The sequence below is a fragment of the Misgurnus anguillicaudatus genome, chromosome 15 (genome assembly GCF_027580225.2).
Source record: "Misgurnus anguillicaudatus chromosome 15, ASM2758022v2, whole genome shotgun sequence".
Lineage (NCBI taxonomy): Eukaryota > Metazoa > Chordata > Actinopteri > Cypriniformes > Cobitidae > Misgurnus > Misgurnus anguillicaudatus.
The window spans coordinates 6735878-6760366 of record NC_073351.2 but is presented as its reverse complement, the minus strand read 5'-3'; the positions used below and the strand labels follow the sequence as shown (position 1 = coordinate 6760366).

Sequence of the window (24489 nt, the reverse complement as noted above, 5' to 3'; positions counted from 1 at the left end):
AAATAATCGATAGCTGCAGCCCTAGTAATCAATACACCAAAAAACATGGTTACTACACTTTTACCACAATGTAACCATGGTTAATTTTCGTAAGGGGTGGCTCAGTGGTTCATATAGGTTGTCTACAAATCGGAAGGTTGGTGGTTCAATGCCCGGCTCCACCTGACCAAGTGTCGAGGTGTCCTTGAGCAAGACATCTAACCCCAGCTGCTCCCGAAGAGCTGGATGGCGCCTTGCATGGCTAACACCGCTGTCTGTGTCTGAATGAGAGAGTGAATGTGAGGAAAATTGCAGAGGTGGGAGTAAGTCACACATGTGCAAGTCACAAGTAAAGACCTATTCAGACGGGATTAGTATTACAGGGGGACCTCTGAGAAAATCGTTCTTCTCAGAGGTCCTCTGTGTTTTTAACCCTGTCCGAATCGGCCATGTATGTGTTTTTCTCTGACGACCTCCGTAAGAATTCCAGAGCAATTTACCTACTGTTTTTCGCCGAACTCAGAGATCCTTTGAGAAATGTAATCCCGTCCGAATGCAAATGTCTGTGTTTGCCCGCAATATCTTTTGAAAATGCAGTTCATTTCGTGTTTTGGCCAACGTGATCTGCCGTAAGGTCTACTACCGCGCGTATATTGTACTTCCTGCATTTCCATTCATTCAGAGATGGATATTTACTCCATTCGGCGGAATATAAAAAATAAATCAAGACGAGCCAAATCTCGTACACTGTTAAGACAGGCCACTGTAATATCAGTATCAGGTAAGAAACTCCGTTCAAAGTTGTTCAACTCCGGAATAGTAATGTTAATTAATGAAGATAATATATTGTTATTAATCATGATTTCTTTATTTCTATTGGTTTATTATAAGCAACAAGTTATATAAAACACGTAGGTTGCTATAGCAGGATTTGTTGATTAGTTAAAATTAAGTTAATAAATTACATGTTTTATTCATGTAATAATTTTAAATGTAACTTTTTTCTTTTTTTTAATGTAACTGTTCAAGTAAAATTTCAAACATCACTTTTCATCACCCAAATCAATTGATTGTTTTAACTTTGTAACTTTTCTACAGTGTACAGCATGACTACAACACCAAGTGTAAATAAGGAGCATTCAAATGCCTTTTGGGACACAGAGATCCTCCAAAATTTTGGGGAGACTGAGTGGTACTTAAACTTGCAACAGGATGCCTTCCTGAATCTTTGTGACCTTCGTCGTCCTCACATAACAAAGCAATCCACAACAATGAAGACCCCAGTATGCATTGAAAAATGGGTTGCTATGACACTTTACAAATTAGCAAGCAATGTAGAATTTCATGACGTTGCAAACCTTTTTGGCACTGGGGTGAGCACTGCCTGTGATGTGTTTTGGGAGGTGTGTCAGGGTCTCTGCAAACTAAAAAGTAAGTTTGTTAAGATGCCAACATCAGAAGAACAGGTCAAAACCATTATTAGAGGCTTCGAAGAGAAGTCAGGGTTTCCTATGTGTGCTGGGGCCCTAGATGGTACACATATTCCAATTATAGCCCCCTCCAGCTTTTACACTGATTACTATAATCGAAAAGGATGGTACAGTGTGCTGTTACAGGGCCTGGTGGATCATCAGTACATGTTTATGGATTTTGACGTTGGCTGGCCTGGTAAGTGCCATGACTCTTTTGTGTTTCAAAACTCAAAGCTGCATGCAAAGCTGGAAAATGGCACCTGCTTTCCACCACTGTCCAGAAACATACAAGGGGTTGACATACCCGTTTTGATTGTGGCTGACTCTGCATACTGCCTGTCTCGTAACGTCATGAAACCATACCCAGAAGGAGTTGCAAGAGGGCCCCAACTACAATTTAATGAATGTCTGAGCAGGGCAAGGATTCACCCGGAACATTCCTTTGGCCGTCTTAAGGGCAGATGGCGCTGTCTAATGAAGCGCAATGACAGTGAAACTAAAAATGTGAAGTTTATTGTTGCAGCGTGCATTGTGTTGCACAACTTTTGTGAATCTTTGAAGCTAAATTTCTTTGATCAACCAATACACACATATGAAGAAAACACAACAGAGCAGCCTGAGGATGAACACACAGAGCAAGAGCATGAAGATACCGATTCAGGTGAAGGCACCCTTGTTACACCACAGCATGACCAGGTCATCTGTACTGCTGATGATATCCGTGAAGCATTAGTCCTACATATTTCTGAAAACCAGTGACTTTTTATGTGTAAAGCAACATCACACACACACACACACACACACACACACACACCTGAACTTTTAAGTGAACTTTTATTTTCATTTTTTGTCTTATGCACTTTTGTAAATGCTTGTTTTGCTTAAGCATGTACGGTTTCTCAAAAATTGTGTTTTGGCATTAACATATGTACTGTTTCTCAAAAATATGTTTCTTAACAACATTATAAAACTTAAACTTCTTGTCTGTTCACTTGTACATTTCAAATAAACTGCATTCTTCATCTTCAAGTAGTACTATTACACATCAAAACATAATATGTAAACATTGCAAAGTGCAAAAACACAACCTCCACAATAATGACATCATTATGTCTTAAAAAAGGCTATTGCAATAACTTTAAACTTGTGCAAACAAATGCAACGGCACAAAAATGCTTATAAATTAACCAAAGGAACACAAAGTACTTTTAATGAACTGTAGCTTTACTTGTCATGGCTTTGGTCAGATAAGGAACGTTGTTCATGGAACTGCGTTAGTGATGGGTTTGGGTGTACATCTTCCGGTTGAACACAGAAACTGTCAGATGGATAATACTGCTGACCCAGATATTGTGTGAATGAAGTGGAGGGCTGATACTGTGGCACTGTAGGTCTAATCATCTGCATAAGCTGAAGCATGAATTGCTGGGTATCTCGTGCACGCCTATCTTCATCTTCCTGGCGCTTCACCTCAAACTCAAAACGTGCTCTCTTTAGATCTAGTCTGGCCTGCTGGAATTGTCTCTCCCAGGCCATCTGATCCTTGTCCAGACGCTGTTCAGTGGCATCTTTATCATGCTGAATAAGCATGTTTATCCCTCTCTCCATAGCCTCCATGATTTGAGTTTTTTTTGCCTTTGCGGCCTGATGAGAAAGATCATAATTACACAATTACATTACATCATGACAACAACACATACGTATTGGCAGTCACAGAGAATTATATTACTCCGGGTTTTTTTTTCCAGAAATCTCGTTTTTCGGTTGTGCATTCCAATTAATATCAATTTTACTGCAGTTGGTTTGTTTTCATTAAAACCTTTATAACTTAAAAAATACAGCTAAGTAGCACCATAAAAACAAAATAATAACAACAATAAACATGTTTTGACAAAAATGTTAAAAACGGAGTTGTCTCATTTTGCAACGAAACTCTTCATAATGTAGATTAGGGATGCATAGCGATTAACTGCAACTAAACTATAGTAGAATAAAAGTTTACATCATATATGTGTGTGTACTGTGTATAATAACTGTGTAGATAAATGCACACACATGCTTGTATACATTGCTTGTATAGTTCTGTGTAATTTATTTTATAGGTAATTTTTTTTTTTCTTAAAATTATACATGCATGTGTGCATATTTATATATACATAACTATTATACACAGTTCACACACATATATCATGTAAAAACATTTTATTCTGCTATAGATTATTCGCAATTAACCGTTATGCATCCCTAATGTAGATTTAATATTTCTGATTTATTCATTACTTATGAAGGCTTGCTTAAAAACAACAACAAAAGTTTCAAAGCAACTTACTTGTAGTGGTGGGATTTTGGCCACGATTTGAGGTCTGCTGAGACATAACACTGCTGTTATTCTCAGATGCTGTCACTGCTGCTGCTGGCTGGTCTGGTACATTATCTGATACTCCAGATGTGTCTGCACTGCTAGCTGTGATGAGATATATGATTTGGCACATTTGAGAGGTGCAATATCTCATTTAAATGGCAACAGTGATAATTTGTAAAATGAGAAATTTTTGAAAACTTACATGAATGTTCTTGCTCATCTGAGCTTGACATATCCATATGTCCATCCCCAGGGTTAGTCATAGGGCGACATGCTAAGGAAATGCACGAAAATTAATAACTTAATATTGACATTTTAAATTAAATTATGAAATACGAACACAAACAGATGTAATATGCCATCTATTTTTAGCCAGTTTACATTTTGGTCTTATAGAAATGTTTATTCATAACAATGTTTATGACTATCGTGAAATACATTTGTACATAACACAGTTTTAAAAGTGCAATATTAGTAAACTGTAAAGAGCTTTATATTGTGCAATAAATATAAAATAATATAAAAACATAAGCAGTTACTAACCAAGAACAGAGTTCAGTTCATCATAATATGGGCAACGTTGTGGGTCAGACCCGGTCTTGTTGTTGTGCTTCACGCAGTCCCGATAAAGTCGCTTGAGATATTCAATGCAGTCTTTGCACTTCATGGAGTCGAACGTGTTTTGTATCGAAGGACAAACCTGACAAACTTTTTTCCAGATTTCCTGCCAAACTTTGTGATTGTGTACGCAGTGTTCAAATTGAAATTGGAATGTAGGTTCACTCCATACCGAAATTAAAGCTAAAGTTTCCTCCCGAGTCCAGTGTCTCGCTTTCTTTCTCGCCGCCATGTTTGCGCTGCTGCTACGTCATATGAGCGTGCATCCAGAGCATGTGATCTTCAGAAACGCCCAAACGCATGAAACAGACACTCCCACCTCTGGAATAGCATGTAAAATTTAGTCCCGTTCGAATCGGTACATAAAATCACAGACGTCCTGGGGGACACGTTGAAACTCAAACGTCGTTTGGAAAACTAATCCCGTCCGAATAGTGCTTAAGTCTCAAGTCTTAACCTTCAAGTCTCAAGCAAGTCCGAGTCATTTTTTGTGAGAGTTAAGTCAAGTCACTGCTTTATGTCAAGCAAGTCAAGTCGTAGCTTGAGTCAAGCAAGTCACTGGCAAGTCATACAGATGTTTGATGATTTAACTAAATGTATATATTAAACAAAGATAAATCTACAGTAGTTATGGACTATGAGAATTTTATTTGCAACAAAAAATGATTAAAAGGTGCGTCCCTGCAACGACTGTATAATGGCTGAATATTCTAAAATAAGCAATAAAAACCATTATTAAAGGATCATTCCGGTATTTAACACTTTGAGTCTCATTTCTGGTTTGTTTTGGATGAACTACAGTGATGGACACAGAAATTCCGACAATGGGTCGTGCCCTGAGTCCCTGACTCGCCTAGAAGCGCCTCCCGACTGCCCCAGAATGGAAGTCAATGACCATGCACAAACACGTCACCAAAACAACACTTAATGTTCACCTTCAAAACTGTGCCACTCACCGAGCGGTTCGCGGTGTTCATTGATGATTAAAAACAAGTAGTGTAGCGAAATACAGTTTATGTCATGTTTTATTTTGCATTTTGTAAAATTCCATTGACTTCTCTTGGAAGACTCTTTGCTCGCTGATATATCACTCTGCCGCCGGGAAACAGAAAAGGGACTGTTTACATGTGGTTGTGGTTTTCTCGCTCGGTTTCTCTCAGAATAAATTTTTCCAATATTTGTAGGGCTGGACCAGAATATTCGTTCCGTGGGTTGACATTCGATTTTCAGTTTTGAGATTCGAATATGTATATAAATATTTTACAGCGTTAATGCAGAGCTTTTGCCAAGCAGGAAGTGCGCTTCACGCTCCCGCTCTATAGGTGGCGCAGACAGACCAACATCCATAGCCAACAGCCACCAAACGACACCAGTGGAAGATCGCATCAAACGGAAAACGCGCTTCCTGCTTTGCCATTCACGCTAAAAGTGTTGTAAATAACGTTCAGTTTCTTGCAAAAACTGATTGATTTGCTTCACAAGACGTCAATATGTCACACGGAGTTATGGGGGATTACTGTTGTATTGATATGTTTAGCTCTTTAACCCCCTGGGGTCCAAAAACGCGGGGCCGAAGTAAGTAACGTTAACAGTTAATTTATACCATTTATATTTGCTATCATGTAACTTAATATGCTCATGGCTTGTGCAGTTCAGCCTACATACAGTAACGTTAAGCAACCTTAGCAGACTACACGCTTCGGATTGAAAAAGTTTCGCATTGTTTACAAACGGACGCGATCTCACGTAATGGCGGATTTCACTGTTGCATGCTGTAACAGTGTTAAACACAGTTATTCACTTATATCCTTCGTGGAAACTTTCAGTAAGCCTGAACTGCTGTATCTTTTAAGTGTGTGCTGTAATATGATTCCATGTTTACATGCTTATTTACAAACGAGTACGCGTGACCTCCCATAATGGCGGATATCTGTTGTATGTTGTACAGTGTTAAGACACAGTTATTCACTTTCGTATCTGTCATGGCAACTTTGAGTAAATGCTGCACTGCGGAATTTGCTGTAAAATGATTCCATATTGTTTACATGCAAGGTAATTCCATACATTGCGCTTTACATGCGACACCGTTTTTTATGAGCGCTGCGTTACACGGAGACGCGAGCTCGCGCACATGCGATGTGTTTTTAAAGTTCATACGCGCTTACAGAAACACGTTTAAAACAGAAGCTAGACGATAAGGGGATGGGCATCTAAAAAACATTCATCTGAAAACAGCTTGTTATATTAATTGCTGCAGATGTTTATCTGAGATTAAGTTTATGTAGTATATGAATGTAACTTAGTATCAGACATTTACCCATCAGTTATATAAGTAAGGGTATTTCTGTGGACAATTTATGCTAACAGCTGTTTATAACTCTCTTAGAGGTATGCATCTCTCTCATCAGTACAAAACTATGAAGTGGAAAAACACTTTTTGGACATAAAGTTATATGGTAACATGAGCCACATAAAGTTTACAGCTCTGTTGTGTATCAGTTTTTTTAGTTTATACAAAGTTTTAGTAATAGGGTATGTTTCCAAATAAACTTAAAATGTCCTACTAACCATCATTTCTATTTTGATTATATTGTTAACTTAATAAACCTCAAACAAACATGTATACATTTGTCCTCACATTCTTCACTGTAGTTCATTCTCACATTCCTGCCTCATTATGCAGCTCATTATGCGAGCCTTTGTTTGCTTGCTGTCAATCAATCCTTCTCGCATACAGCCCGTCTAAACATAAAGTGTCTTACAATTTCTAAATTAATACATTGTTTTATGTGAATAAGTAGACATGGTGATTGTCACATCATTTTAAAGAAAAAACTCTAGACTACTAGATTATGTTTAGGAAAGTCTTGTTAAAACATGTTTAGTATGGGTTTTGTGGACTTATATCAGTGACTTAAAAATTTTGCTTTTTTAAAAAACACGCACAAACATTTTTCTCTCAAAAATACAAACATGTACATACATGTAGCTCATATAATATTTTAGCCCAGTTTGTGCTGAACGCAGTGGTATGAGACACTTCCCATTATTATGTTTTAAAGCAACTGAAAAAAGACCAAATGTAAGAGCATGTCAGAACCTCTGAGAGTGTCCCAAAATGGTCGGACCCCAGAGGGTTAAGTGTGTGGATCTGTTGACTTGCATGACGGAGCACTGGGGTTTCTGCAAAATATCTTGGTGGTGTAAGTGTTATAAATAAACTTGATTTTGAAAATATGCCCTGCTGAAAAAAACAGCATACCAGCAAGACCAGCATATGTTGTGTTTTGGTGCTGGTTTGCTAGTGAACACCAGCTAAACCAGCATCAAACCAGCATTAGCACCAGCTAAACCAGCATCAAACCACCATTAACACCAGCTAAACCAGCATTAGCACCAGCATCCCATGCTGGTCCTACCAGCATATGTTGTGTTTTGGTGCTGGTATGCTCGTGACCACCAGCTAAACCAGCATAGACCAGCATAATTCCCATGCTGGTCCATGCTGGTTTGATGCTGGTTTTTTCAGCAGGGTGCTACCGTTTTATTACAGTTTGTTGGACTACGTTCATTAGACCTGTTCGAGTCGTGACTCACTCGGATCTTTCACCCGGATCTTTAAATTAACTCATGAGTCGCGAGTCTCTAGTATCATTAACCCGGATCAGTTGAGTCCTACTACAGTTCAATGTAAAACCATAAACAGCGCCACCACACACACAAACCTCTTTCAACATTATTAATGAGACTTCGCTTGCTCTACAGATCCACTCGTAACCGGCTGATTTGCGCGAGAACTGACCCGAGAAGATTATCACGAGAGCCGGGAAAACAATGCAAACTCGAAAGACCTGCTGATCCGCGCGAGCCGCGAACTGACCTGAGATTCTCACTCGGAGCCGGAAACAATGCGGACTCGAGAGACATGCGGATCTGCTCTGCCTCGAGAATCTCTCAACTCGTAACCGGCTGATCCGTAACCGCTGATCTGCGCGAACTGTCTCTCGAATCAGAGCCGGAAACATGCAGACTCGAGAGAGACTCTCTGGGTCGGGGGCTACTAATCAAGACACAGTTTTTTTCTACATTTTCTCTATATTATTTTGCTATTATTAGGCCTATTTTTTTAAATTGTCGACCATACACACCAAATCTAAAACCTATAAGCATGTTTTTCAGAAGTGAAAGGCTTTTGTTGTGGATTTGCTTTTGAGGAGACTTCATTCGCTCTATAGATCCACTAACCGGCTGATTCGCGCAGATCAGCCGTAGCCGGTTAAGGGATCTGTAGAGTGAGTCCCATGGTCTGCGAGTCTGCAATGTTTCCGGCTCTGAGAATCTCGAGTCGCGCGGATCAGCCGGTTACAAGTGGGTCTGTACTGAGTTTCCTTGGCAATTTAGCAATACTGACTCAAATGACTCAAGTGACTCACACAACCCGGATCACTTTAGTGAGTGACTCACAGTAACCCGGATCCTTAAAAGGAATCAAGCTTGCCAGGCCTAACGTTCATTCATGCTTCAGACTCAAATATAGAGCGGAAGTATATACGCTATTGTGAGGTATCTGAAAAAATAGTTCCACTATAGCAAATAACACGGATTGAAATCATACATTGCGCCAATATATTTGTTTTTAATCATCAACGAACACCACGAACCACTCAGTGAGTAGTACAGTTTTGAAAATGAACGTTAAGTGTTGTTTTAATGACATTTTGTGCATGGTCATTGACTTCCATTCTGAAGCAGTCAAGAGACGCTTCTAAATGAGTCGAAAAGTCAAGACACGACCCATTGTCAAAATTTCTGTGTCCATCACTGTAGTTCATCCAAAACAAACCAGAAATGAGACTCAAAGGGTTAAATACCGGAATTATCCTTTAAGTAAAAGTGTGTATTTATCAGAAAACATTTTTCTTGTCACTGTTTTAGTATTATAAGACGTTATGTTTTATGTTAATAATATTCTGTTTATGTTGTGTATATTTCTAAGGTTGATTAATTTGATATACTGTTGAATAGTTTAATCTACATCAATGTGTCATATTTTTTTTAAATAAATTAATATTTTTCTGATTCCATATTTATTTTAATAAGTCAGAAATGTCTCCGCTGTGTCCTGCTGACAGGCGCGGTGGGCGCGTGCAGCAGGTGACGCCAATTATGAGTCATCCAAAGGTTAAACCGTCATGATGGTGCATTGATTTATTATTAAGAAGCTTAAGAGTTTGTTTGTATAGGGAATATAGTGGTTTGAGAGAATTTTGGCTTGCTTGTGACCAGGTTGTCAATCAATACAATTATATTTATCTTTTTTTACATTGTATCATTTTGAATTTTCCCAGATGGAACTGCTGAAGCTGAGGATGGACTTTCTGTGCCAGAAGTAATGCAGTGGTTGACTGGACAGTCACACAGGCACCTACTTCTATCGGACAGAGAGAATTTTCAGATCACTGTCCACTTCAATCAGAGTTGTATGGAGCAGATGCCTGACCACACAGTTTGATATCCGGTGGTTAGCGCATGCACAAACACTATCACATTTCCCACTGCACATTGTGGGAACTACCTTGAGTTTACACAATTAGTGGCAACAGCAATCAAACACGGTGCAGGATTTTACAGGATATAAACATGTTAAAAGTTATTTGCATTACCTTAAATGTAACATATTCTTTTGAATTTTGTTAAGTAGATGGTATGGTTGTGATATGGTTTGAGCACACCAACATATGGTTACATTTTGTTTTCAACTTCAGTGTTTGCATCAAGAATGCACATCCAAGTTCTTTCAGTGTCTCCTAGGTCTCATCTTTACTAATGTTAGTAATATAAACTATTTCAACGTTCAAAGACATTTTAGAAGCAGGTCAGACATTTTGATATTGATATATTTCAAGGTGTGCTGTAAATGTTTTTAGAAACTACTACATGTACTGCTTTCTTTTTCATGTTAACAATTATTTGTAGTGCAATACATGTATGTTTATTATCTACACAATATACAAGTCTCCTGAAATTACTGCATTCCTTTTCATAGTAACTTTTATTTTGGTGACTTTTTTGTGATTTTGGAGAATCAAGCTAAACCTTGTGCGAATCCTCTGCAAGAGTGCTTCTCAAACTTGGTCCTGCAAGTCAATCAGCAAATGTCTACATAACTTTCAACAACATCGTAAAATGCAATTTTCTCCATCACAGATTACACGTTGAACAAAATAGCCATGACCCAACAGCCTACATAATTAAATAAATACCAATAGAGGTAATTGGATTAGTAGATTTGCATGTTTTATAAATCTTGCAAAATAATAATGTTTGACTCAACACAAGGTTGCCAGACACGTTACCATGATAATTTGTGGCAGTAGTGACATTGTGATGTATCATAATTTTATAATAGGCCATATACCTACCTGTGACTGCATCGTCAGCTATCCAGTTCCTGGTCAGGTCCCACAATGTAGCCTATAGTATTAGTGAAGATGACAGTTCAGATATCGTTACCATTGGCACAGCTTCATACACTGCATTAATCATGCTACTGTGACACTGACAGGAATGATGATGACAATCTCATTCTGTTGAATAATTTATTTTTCTCCTGGTTAGATAACCTGTACTGAAAATACAGTTACAGTCAAAAGCGCCCCGTTTGCTGGCATTAATTTAGCTTATCATCCCGTACTGACAGTGCTCTAACGTTATCGGCTTCAGAAGTTAACATTACCGAACTGTGATTAATTGGCGCCCTTCATATTAATCAAAACGCCATTTAAAGCTAGGATCACGTCTTAGTTTATCTACAAACTAAGATGTTACTTATATGTAAAAACACTACTGTTTACAGTTAGTCACACGCACATTAACGTTACTTATGATAGCATGTTAGCTAACATTAACGATAATTATTACATAGCGAAACTTACTTCTAACTTAACATGACGACAAAACAAGTCTATTAACGTTACAGCACAGATACCATATATATTTAATACTTACACTTTGTGAGTCTTTTTTTTAAATCCAAGTTGGTTTTGTCGCATAAAAATTAGCTGTCCATCTATCTACCGTCTAGCAGAGTCGTATAATAAGAGAGTTATGACACTCACATAGACGTCCGTTGGAAGAATGGAATGCAAAGTAACAGCGTGTCATGTAGTGACCCATAGTTCCAAACGCAGCACTGAAAAAAGAGGGGTCAATAATTTATTTCAAGAGGTAAAGTACCATACTTGATTGAGTCAGATGTCCTATAAAAGAAAAAATGTTGAAATATAACATCCTGCCATTAATTTTAAGTAACCATTGTTTCTAACACTATTCAACCTTTGCTTTATTTATTTTTATCGGTGAGCGGGAGCACTTTGACAGCAGGATGAAAAACAATTAAAAAAGAGTGGCAAACCATAGGAGAGTCATCTACAGGAGTCCATGCTGTTAAGAAATAACCAAGTCATGGTGTTAATAAAAAAAAATTGTGAACCACAATATTGTCTCTTTCTTTTATATGACCCTCCAATCGATTTCAAATGCCATAGGAAATTACAGGAAAACACGCTAATATACACTCGTAACATAATGCAAAACTATTTAAACACATGATCCTTATTTTTAGCTCCAATAATAAAAACCAAGATGACCAGATATGGAATTTTTTACTGTCTTTGGTTCCGTAGTGTGCAGACTGCAGTGTACACTGTAAGTTAATACAATTTTCTCTTAAATGTGTAATATTAATAAATAGTGCTCATAAACGGTTGTTTTAATAGGCTAGTATCCTAGTTGTATTTCCCTCTCCCCCTACTGGACGCATAAGGAACAACAGGCGCAAAACTGCCAGGGGCGTAAAACTGCCAGGGGCGTAGATCTACCGGCTCCAGGTCTGCAGCCTCCCCATATAGACATTTTCGGACATTTCATGAATATAGTCAACAGTGATATTTTATGAACTCTGCTGTAGGTAATGATTATCGTTAATAATAACTAGTAACATTTTTATATTTTAATGAGTTGTGTATAATGTGTGAATAATATAGATTTAATGGTTTAATATTTTATTACTGGTGGCCATCAACTTTAATATATATTTATCATATCTTTTATATCTATTACGAGTAACACTAGGGGGCAATAGCTAAATGCCTCATAAGAAAGTCACACTGCTTCACAATGCTGCTATGTGTTTCATTGTGTTTGGTAAGTAATACGAGTGATGTATCCTCAAAAATCATGTATAATTATATTAACATTTAATGTGTACTTTAAATATAATTAAATATGAATTTAGTGTGTGTCTATTATGTTTCACTGTTACAAATAACCGCGTTGGTGATCTTTTTTGTAATTTTAATATAGTAAAAGTGTAGGAATTATGTTTTTAACAGATTGATATCCATTAATGTAGCCATATTTTTGCTACAAAAATAAAAGACAAACTGTGTTGCTGTAGTGGCTATAGATAACCACAGTTATCTTTGGGTCACCATTAACTGTTTTTCTTTATTAACTGATTTACTGTATTTCCATCACTACCTAGTAAAAAAAACATTATAAACATAGTAAGTAATCAATTCACATTACAAGCTAATATTTACCTACAATAGCTGAAAACCTATGCAAACAGATTGACAGCCCGGCTTGGTTTGGAACTGTAGAACGTTACATGAATCACGTGACCGCGCGGCGGCAAGATCAAAGTGCGTCGTTACTCTCTCTTTATACGACTCTGCCGTCTAGCGCCCGCTGCAGGCAAGTATCAACTTCCGGGACACGTAACTATGACAGAAAATCTCTTTACCCAATGGGGACGCGCCCTCGTAAGGCCCGCCCCCGCGAGATGTATATGCCAGAATCGCAAATAAAAGCTTTGGAAGCGCAAACGAGAAAGCTGTGAGTGAAACTGCAAACGTGATGGAGAGAGCAAACGACTGATCATTGAGAAAGAAGCAGAGGGAACTGTAAACAAAAGGACACAACATCAAGCAAATAAAAGACCAATCGTTTACGACTACACAAATATTATGTTTGCAAGTTTTACGTTTGAGATGACAATGTTTTTGTTTGAGTTTGTGATTTTTGTTTGATATTTCAGAAGTTAGCGAAAACACGAAATGGAGTTTAATTTTTATAGACTCTAAATGAGCCAAGTGTAATGGATTTGCGTAAGGAGCAGTGTGAAAGTCAAGGCTGTAGCTAAAACGCAGAATGGAGTTTAATTTATGAAGGCATTCCTCTAGTGCAGTGGTTCTCAAACTAGGCCCCGAGATGGTGCCAGAGAGGCCTCCAGTTTTATGACATTTTATAAAATACAATAATTAATCATACATTGTGTGTTACTGAACCTCAAAAAAAATAAGGCTGCCAACCAACAGCAATATAATTGTATAATTTAATATGTTTTGTTTAATTAAAATGTTATGTTTTATGTCATACATTTTCCCTGGGGGGGGGCATGAAAGGATTCATCGTACGCAGGGGGGTGGGGGCACATGTTTAACCCCCTGGGGTCCTAAAACGCGGCGCCGCGTTTTGACGTGTTTTTTCCTTATCATGGCAGAATCAACTTAAAATACTCCATCATTAATAATCATACACTTACGTGTTTGACATCATTTGAAATGGTAAAGAGTCTTCTTTAATATGTGTTCATTCACAATAACAACAGATCTTTGTGTTTTTGTCAAATAAAGAAAATAAACAGGGTGTGCATCCAGACATTTCTGTCTCTGCCAGCTGTCTCTCAAAACACGTTACAAAAATCAATTGAAACTACGCGAATACTCGTCACACAAGCATGATACACATATCCAAAGAAAGCCTGAAATGTCTACTTTTAAACTAGCTAAATATAATCGAAAACAAATAATGCCTGTTTATGTAATCTGCATTGAAGTAAAGAGAGTACCGTTTTTCCTGGCTGACTTCATTATCTTTAATTCGGTCACGCCCACAGCTGTTGACATGGTAATGAAGACACTAGTTGTTCAAACCATAACATACAAAGGGTAAAGTTTGATCAGATATAAAGACTTTACCGCATATTTGGGAGATAAACTTTACACACACGTGAGGAATATCTTCACTTATGTCTGGACATTGAGGTAGAGAAGCATTTATCTTTAACTTTACCTTAGAAGAACAATGGAGGACGCACTGGAGCTGGATTAGAAGTAAGTAACGTTAACAGTTAATTTATACCATTTATATTTGCTATCATGTAACTTAATATGCTCATGGCTTGTGCAGTTCAGCCTACATACAGTAAGCAACCTCAGCAGACTGCACGCTTCGGATTGAAAAACTTTCGCATTGTTTACAAACGGACGCAATCTCACGTAATGGCGGATTTCACTGTTGCATCGCGATCTCACGTAATGGCGGATTTCACTGTTGCATTCTGTAACAGTGTTAAACACAGTTATTCACTTATATCCTTAATGGCAACTTTCAGTAAGCCTGAACTGCTGTATCTTTTAAGTGTGTGCTGTAATATGATTCCATGTTTACATGCTTATTTACAAACAAATCCGCGTGACTCCCGTAATGGCGGATATCTGTTACATGCTGTACAGTGTTAGACACAGTTATTCACTTTAGTATCCTTCATGAGAACTTTGAGTAATGCTGCACTGCGGGATTTGCTGTAAAATGATTCCATATTGTTTACATGCAAGGTAATTCCATACATTGCACTTTACACGCGACACCGTTTTTTATGAGCGCTGCGTTACACGGAGACGCGAGCTCGCGCACATGCAATGTGTTTTTAAAGTTAATACGCGCTTAAAGAAACACGTTTAAAATAAGGGGGTGGGCATCTGAAAACAGCTTTATATATAACTAATTGCTGCAGATGTTTATCTGAGATTAAGTTTATGTACAAGATAGTTTGATAGTTTATGAATGTAATATCAGTGATATTTACCCATCAGTTATATATGTAAGGGTATTTCTGTGGACAATTTATGCTAACAGCTGTTTATAACTCTCTTAGAGGTCTGCATCTCTCTCATCAGTACAAAACTATGAAGTGGAAAAACACTTTTTGGACATAAAGTTATATGGTAACATGAGCCACATGAAGTTTACAGCTCTGTTGTGTATCAGTTTCTTAGTTTATACAAAGTTTTTGAATAGGGTTTGTTTCCAAATAAACTTAAAATGTCCTACTGACCATCATTTCTATTTTGATTATATTGTTAACTTTCACCGCCATTGATGAGATCGCTCTGAATGGGATCTCTATGAAAAGTCCGTCACAAAAATGGAATTTTCTCTGCTTTTTGCTCAAAATGTGGTGTTTTTGCAGAAACCTACCCATATTCAAAAGCTGATTACAAAAGAACCACTGAAGGTAGGATGAAACGGGTTTTTTTTGTTTGAAAGCAGAGGGTCTGTTCTTTCATTTGGTATATTGTTGGCATTCAACTTTGTTGAAAATCATGAAAAACGTTGGCGCTGGCTGGCAACTTTTTTAAAAAAATGCTGGCGGTGAAAGAGTTAATAAACCTCAAACAAACATGTATACATTTGTCCTCACATTCTTTACTGTAGTTCATTCTCACATTCCTGCCTCATTATGCAGCTTATGCAAGCCTTTGTTTGCTAGCTGTCAATCAATCCTTCTCGCATACGGCCCCTCTAAACAAAAAGTGTCTTACAATTTCTAAATCAATACATTGTTTTATGTGAATAAGTAGGCAGGGTGATTTTCACATCATTTTAAAGAAAAAACTCTAGACTACTAGATTCTCTTTTGAAGACAACAACAAGAAGTCTTGTTAAAACATGTTTAGTATGGGTTTTGTGGACTTATATCAGTGACTTAAAAATTTTGCTTTTTTAAAAACCACGCATAAACATTTTTCTCTCAAAAATACAAACATGTACATACATGTAGTTCATATAATATTTTAGCCCAGTTTGTGCTGAATGCAGTGGTATGAGATAGCCTGACGTTGTCATACTCAATTCTAGTCAGAATTTGAGTCTGATACCGCTCCATTGAGCTAAAATTATGAGGCGTGTTTCAACCGAAAAATGCCTCTGCACTCAATTGGATAGACATACGACCAATCAGAGCAACGGAGTGTGTGATGTTGAAATGGCATCTTTAGCAGCCTGACCGAACTGCTAGTAATTTCGCTACAATGATACTAACATCATTGTAATTATACTAAGTCTGAGTTAGCGAAGGTACATCAACACCTACTATGTTTACAACATTAAGTATTTACTAAGTCATACAGTAAGACTATCTCTTACCATTTGTTTGTTAGGTGAACTTCATCCACGACGATAGCTACCCATTACGTTGGCTTGAAAAATATCGGAGCCTAGCATGTCCCTCCACTTATTCAGCAGTCACGATTCCAGGCTTCCGAAAAGAAGCTGGCAACGACCGCTAATTATATTCATCTCGTCGTGCACGCCGAGTTGCATCGCCATGATACCCATTTCAGTTGCTTCTTTAACTTTGTCCTCCATAGGAAGGACGGCGAAAACATAAACAAATGCCTTGATCGCGTTTCTCTGTTCCTCTTTTTAAATCAATGCTCTGTCGATATCTTTTAGAACAGACTCAATGTCAGAATCCACACATCTGAATTCACCAGCGGCAGCCATTTCATTGTAAACAGATTGAACACACGCGCTCTTTGGTGACGTGGTTGATACGTCACTGTTGATCATCTGTCCATCATCGTATAAAGCCTGCCCTCACAATTTGATTCGTTGGCCGGTTTTGGTATTCGCATAGTAGCTCCTCAACGGTGAATCCCCAGACCGATCTTCCCCGTTTTTCAAATTGTGGTGGGCGGGGCTAAGATCGGCTGGCACCCAGGCTAGTTATGAGACACTTGCCATTATTATTTTTTAAAGCAACTGAAAAAAGACCAAATGTAAGAGCATGTCAGAACCTCTGAGAGTGTCCCAAAATGGTCGGACCCCAGAGGGTTAAGATTCACTGCTCTAGTGCAATGAATTTGACTGACGGCGCTCTGACAAGTGAACAGACATATGTGCTAATTTAGAGAAAAAGTGTTTGGGTCCAATATCATTGGTCTTAAAAAGTGGAACCACCCACATGTAATGGTTCCGACGCCCATGCCTCAGGCCTATCACAGATTACTTTGATGAGGTGAATCATTTCTGCTTCAGGTTATTCAGCTAGGGGTAACACACAATTAATGGATGGCCTGTGTAAGATGGGATGGGAATCTCCTATGAAGGGCCTGCAAGAGGGGCTATAATATCAGAGAACCAAACTCAGGTCAGCCAGTACAAGTAGTAGCTCTTTAAAATTATCAGGCCCAACGTTCCTGCTCTCATCGATTTCCCCCAGGAGGTTTGGCTTGGTATGCTTGCAAAACAGCAAGTGTGTGAAGACATGCACCAACTTTCCCTGCAGCCATATACGTTTTGCCCACTAAACTCAATGTTGTTCTACAATTATTAAATTACACTTTATAATAATTATAATTGAAGTTTATGCATTTTAAATTCAAATGTTTTGTCCTAATTCTAGCTCCATAGATTGTTGGTTTCCTCCTTATCACCAGGTGGTGCCTTTAAGTGCCTGCTGATCAACACCACTCATTTATTTTTATTTGTTACACCTGTGTTTTGCCATATAAGTGGATTTTGCCATACATTATGGTTTAGGCCTAACCCTGTTCTCTAGCTCCTGATGTCATGGATTTTTTTTGTGATGTCCTTACCCTATGCAAATACTTCACAAGTAAAACAAGAAAAGATACCGGTGTCAAGTTCTGCTGGCTTTAAACATGCAGGCGGTATAATGGAAAGAGGAAGCTAAATGTTATGTTGCTATTTAATTATGTATTTATTAAGACACATACAGTGTTTTCAGAGCCCTTTAAAGATTACACACAATGCAGTTATCACAGTAACAACAAAATATACTGGGTTCACCAACAACTGTTCACTGACCCCTAGAGGGTCTATGGCAGTACTGTAAATGTTTACACCAGCCAAATTTTTTTTGCATTAGGCATAAATATGCTGTTTTATATTGTCATCATCAGTGTTTGAAATAACGCTGTTTAAAAGAACGGCGTTATGTAACAACGTTACTTTTTCAGTAACTGAGGTAATCGAATTAATTACTTTTCCCGTCGTTACAATGCCGTTAACATTACCGAACGTTAAATACGGTGCGTTACTATGCATTGACTGAATAATAAACTTCAGGCATGAAAATCCCTCACCTTTCGGCAAAATTCGCCGTTTTGAAGGCCAAAAAAGTGACCCACGTGAATAGATTCGATGAGAAAACATTTTTGGGGGGGAGGGGGGATGCGCGCGTTGTTTGTGGACGCGCCCTTCGCTGTCATCCAACATGTATCCCACACATTAGATTTGTTTGAGTTCATGCTGCGTTGCGAAACCCGACAGGCAGGCAGGTGACATCAAAGTATCACGAGAGTGAATCGAGAAGCCATAAGGAAGTCTGCTTTCGAACGGCTCTTGCGCTACTGTGATGTCATCCGCATTTCTGTGTTCTTCGTCATACAAGCTTGTTGAAGATGCATAGAGCGACTGCCTTCGGGACGTAAAGTCAACACAAAACGCTGTAAAACTATCATTTTGGAATTGTAAGGCATCAACCAATGAAAACAACATATCTACACAGACTGACACTGCAAAGTGACCTAAAATATTTTTGTTGGAATGGATTGGAACGAATTATGGACGTACTCCTCGCTTGTAAGTCACATGGTCTACGGCTGTAAGTACTTAAATGTAAATATGGTGAAACTGCAAAATATTGCATGAAATGCTGTAATAAGAACATACTATTATTAATACTGCTAATAAGAAAGTTTACAGTAACATTTAAGCGATTTTAGACTATTTGAGCGACAAAGATGCTAAAGTGAACTGTTTTCAGTGCGCATATGCGCACAAACTCAAAAGCCCACGCCCGACGCGCGTTTCAAAAATCACGCAAAGCAAACGCATATTTTTTGGGCTTGACAGGAGATATACGCACAAACTATATTGTAATACCACAGTCTCTGCAAGTATTCTCATAAAAACAGTCATTTATTATAAGTGAGAAGTTGATCATGTGTCAGTGTATAGATCGCTTCTCCGTTGTTAAAGGGACAGTTCGTCTCATAAGAAATGCATATGTTTGAGTCATAATGTTAATCAAACTACAAAAGACAAAAGGAAAATCACTTTTATAGCTTTAAAAAGATCAATTATATTTAATTTATAGAATAAATACAGTTTTATGTTAATTTGATACTGTTTTTTTCAACCTAATCAATAATGTTAGATCTTACTTTATTTGTAACTTTGTTCTTTTCTATTTTATATGCTTGTAATGTCTTGATTTGTTCTTTTTTTATTTTCCCACATCACTTTTTTGCTTATCTGAAAATTATTCAACCCATGACTCAAAAACCATAATTTAATTCATTTAACCAGTAATATATTGTAAAATTAATTAATTTTAAATTAGATGTAGGCCTTCAGGTCCACCCTATTGCAAGGCCAACTTAAAATTGTATGGCCTTGCGACTGATGGTCAGATTATGGCAAAATAAAATTATTGCAGATTTAAATTAGTAAGGGAATGCTACTTGTTACAGCTTTCCACATTTATTAACCCATTTAATTAAACATGGTTTCTGTCACTAGTTAAATGTTTACATTTTAAATGTGAAAGAATTAAATAATTAAAATAATGCTCATAATGTATTTTTTGCGTATGTTATCGTGTGCATTTTGTTTCTGCGCACATGGAGGGATGTTGCGTTCCTTCTTTTTTGTCCTTGGCCAATCACATGCCTGAAGAATAAATAAGTTACAGCATGTTCCCTAATGAGCCGCCATAATATTTATTCTGGGGGGGTCCTCCCACCTCGCGGCCCCATCAGCATCGCCCCTCGAGCGCCCTTCTCACCTTTTTCACCCCTGACCCGTTTTCATGCCTGATAAACTGTGTAATCCAAACGCATCCCTGGCTCACACAGCTAGTGAGGAGGTGGGTTAATAAAGAGATAAGTGATTATGATTGGCTAAAGCAGAGTAATGTGTTTCATGGTAGCCAATCAGAACCAGTGTAGTTACACACATGCCAGCGCATGCACCAGCAGCACCACACACACAGGGCGAATTCCAATCGAAAGTGATGATCCCTATGCCCTATTCCCTTCGAAGATCAAATCTGTTGATGTATAAACTCTAGAGAAAGTTGTGCAATGTTGTCTCATAGTGTGGCTAATTAAAATACACTTGGTGATAGAATACAGCGTCTTTTTCTGTTTATTTGGATTTTACATCACCTTCGCGAAGTGCCCTTCAAGGGCGCACAAACTGCATTTGGAATTTACCCCCACAAACACAACAGCTTAACAGAGATTCGCGGCAGCAGAAGAGATGGCCAGTCAGGAGCAGCTGGCATTTTCAAGGTGGAGATATAAGCAATACTTCAAATTCATTGTGGTCAAAGGCAAGAACGTGCATGTAATGTGTACATTATGTCCGGGAGCGAAGACTTTGTCGACATCCGTTGTAAGCAACTCTAATGAAGCATCTCACAACGACACGCGCATCTACAAAGCTAGTGGCCAAAAATACAGATATTTCCAGACCAGTTGTCTGACATTGGGAGTTTAATTTATTTAATAAAAAATACGACTACAGAGCAAACACACTTTTCGTTGTTTAAAAGTTTACTTTTGTTGTGAACAAAACACTTGTAGGTACAGGTTGTTTACTTGACCAGTTGTCTCAGGTTGAGAGAGTTTGATTTAATTTATTTTGATGAAGTTAAATGCACTTTATATGGTGTAACTGTTTACTTTTCTTAAAAAGATAATACTTGAAGTTCAGGATAAAACTCTTGCTGTCTGTTAACGTGCAATAAATATGGAAAGTTATGTATGAACACTAGTCTGGATGCCAGCCGATCTTAGCCCCGCCCACAACATTTTGAGAACGGGAAGATCGGTCTGGGCTTTCTGCGTTGAGGAGCTACTATGCTAGACCCAAAGCTGGTCGAACCAATCAAATTGTCAGGGCGGGCTTTATACGATGATGGACAGATAATCAACAGTAAGTAATGAACCACGTCACCAAAGAGCGCGTGTGTTGAATCTGTTTACAACTAAATGGCTGCCGCTGTAGAATTCAGATGTGTGGATTCTGACATTGAGTCTGTTCTAAAAGATATCGACAGAGCATTGATTTTAAAAGAGGAACAGAGAAACGCGAGCAAGGCATTTGTTGATATTTTTGCCGTCCTTCCTACGGGATTCTTTTCGGAAGCCCGGAATCGTGGTTGCTGAATAAGTGGAGGGACATGCTAGGCTCCAATATTTTCAAGCCAACGTAATGGGTATTGTCGTGGATGAAGTTCACCTAATGGTAAGAGATAGTCTTACTGTATGACTTAGTAAATACTTAATGTTGTGATATAAACGAAATGTTGTAAACATAGTAGGTGTTGATGTACGTTGCTAACTCAGACTTAGTATAATCACAATGTTAGTGTCATTGTAGCGAAATAACTAGCAGTTCGGTCAGGCTGCAAAAGATGTAACGTACGTCACACACTCCGTTGCTCTGATTGGTCGTAGGTCTATCCAATTGAGTGCAGAAGCATTTTTCGGTTGAGACACGCCTCATAATTATAGCTCAATGGAGCGGTATCAGACTCAAATTCTGACTAGAATTGAGTATGACAACGTCAGGCTATATGAACACCTGTCTGTTCTACTAATTTCAACTGACTTGTGAAAACTGCTAAAAAAATACAAATTCTTTGACATATAGCAACTTTTTTTAACGGTAACGCAAATAGTTACTTTCCCTGGTAACGAGTTACTTTTATTATAGAGTTATTCAGTTACTAACTCAGTTACTTTTTGGAACAAGTAGTGAGTAACTATAACTGATTACTTTTTTTAAGTAACGTTCCCAACACTGGTCATCATCGGCCACATTTATATGCTACTCAGGTTTATAAAACATTGAGGTGAGGAATCCTGCCCTGTCACTTTCCAGTACAATGTTTGTACAATTTGCAAGTCCCTGTCCTAGAAAGGCTTTTTGATGGCACCATGGTAAAAGGCATCTGACCTAAAGGCAGATTTCAAGACTGTCCAGACATTTGCTATTGAGTCCAGTTAACCTTCTCTGCCATCTATCTGATCAAGGATTGAGATGTGAAATCCAGGGGCCTCATTTATAAAAGTGCGACGTAGGAATTATCCTACATTTCGTCTATGACCATTTCTGAAATTATCGTACGTGTGATTCAGAGAAAAGGAGCTTACGCACAAAAAACCGTGCGTACGCCTCTTTTCCAGATGTGCGGTTTATAAATCGCAAATGATCTTAAATTTGTGCGCAGCTGAATGCTCTTAGAACTCCGCCTTCTAAACGCCCCTAATTTAATTCATTAGCATATAAATATTAAATTTTCAAAGGCCAAATTCTCTGACTGCTACAATGGCGAGTGGTAAGAAAACATATTTGTTGTCGTTTGCTTAAGTTTTTAATATTTCTAAATTTTAACATGGAAACTTTATTGACATCATTCAAGATAAGGCGATTATTAGTGGATCTTTCCGTTCACGAGTTTCATTTAAATATAGTTTTACACGTAGGCTAAACGTAATATTTGTGTCTTTAAAGTTTTGTTTCAGTTTGCTACGCGGCGGTGTTAAAATAAGATATTTTCGGCTTTAAAATTCAAAGATCGTATCTTAAACTGTCGGAATATATTCCATATGGATTCATTTGGATTTACAGATGTTTAACATTAAAATCGATGCATGGGAATAATTTATATAAATTTTTGAAATACCCATCACTCTTAAATGTCGCATGTCCCTTATTGTAGGATACATCGAGGCTTCACAATTTAGTTCCTTTCACGTCGTTTTAATCATTAAATTCGATCCGTTTTACTTTCATTCAATAAAGCACATGTTCTGTAACATTTACATGTGCGTTAAACACCGCCAAACAATTTTGCTATATTTTTAAATATTTTTTGAAAAGATGACGAACTAGAAAATCGTTTCATGAACATATAGCCTGGGCGCCATCTTTTTGCATTAGAATAGGCCTACATTTTAAAATATCAAAATAGGCCAACATATTTTGTTTTAAAATATATTCTAAAACCTGGTTAAATTATTTTGTAGTAGTATGCCTTTCCGCATTTTCTGTGTGCATCATTGTTGCATGTTTTTAGGTTTCTATTCTGAATAAACAAACAGCGCAGTTTACATGCTTCGTCCTTGTTGCATTAGTTCATTAAGATCATTCTAAACGGATTTCTGTAATTCAAACAACTCTGAATTGTAGTTGAGAACGTCACGGCGCACTGTTAAAACATTGTCGGTAATGTGTCGGTCGGGCCGGGCTCGGACACAACGTGCAGGAGCATCGGTTATGGTTTTTTGTGCCCGATCTAAGCTCTAATACAGATGATGTTGACGCTGTAAAAGTTTCGAATATTTATTTATTTTTTATCAAACATATTCAACACTTTTTTTACATTAGCCAGGGGATGAAAGAGAAAAATAATTAAATAAAAACATGGAAATGCTGACATACATACATTTAGCAGCTTTCTAGTTTATCAGATTATTAATAGATTTTAGGTAGCCTATTGCTTAACTTCTAATAAAAGAATACGGAATAATGGTTTATAATCACCACATTTATATTTATTTATAATAAAAGTTGCAAACAAAAGTAACACATTAATCAAATAATATTTCTTATGTAATAAGATATCATAAGAGAAAAAAACTACTTAAATATTTTCCAAACAAAGTCTTAAGCAAAATATATGAATACTAACAAAAGAGCACAAATCTAACCTTTTGAATAAGGACAACTCCAAAACAAATGAAAAAATGTTTCTGTATGTTGACCACAAAAGGTACAAAACAAAAAGTTTCGAATATGCCTACCTGCAATACTGCAATATTGCCACAAGGAAACGTGCGTACGTCAAGTAGGCACCTGACGTGGAAGTAAGCACTTTTCCACGTCAAA

General features: G+C 37.7%; 1 long non-coding RNA gene across 1 annotated transcript; it reads right to left on the bottom strand.

Moving 5' to 3' along the window:
- Positions 1–3740: 3740 nt before the first annotated feature.
- Positions 3741–4868, bottom strand: LOC141349770 (uncharacterized). Its single transcript, XR_012357798.1, has 3 exons — positions 4357–4868; positions 4016–4087; positions 3741–3915 (listed from the first exon to the last, which is right to left on the bottom strand). It is a non-coding gene; the product is annotated as an uncharacterized lncRNA (long non-coding RNA).
- Positions 4869–24489: the final 19621 nt, after the last annotated feature.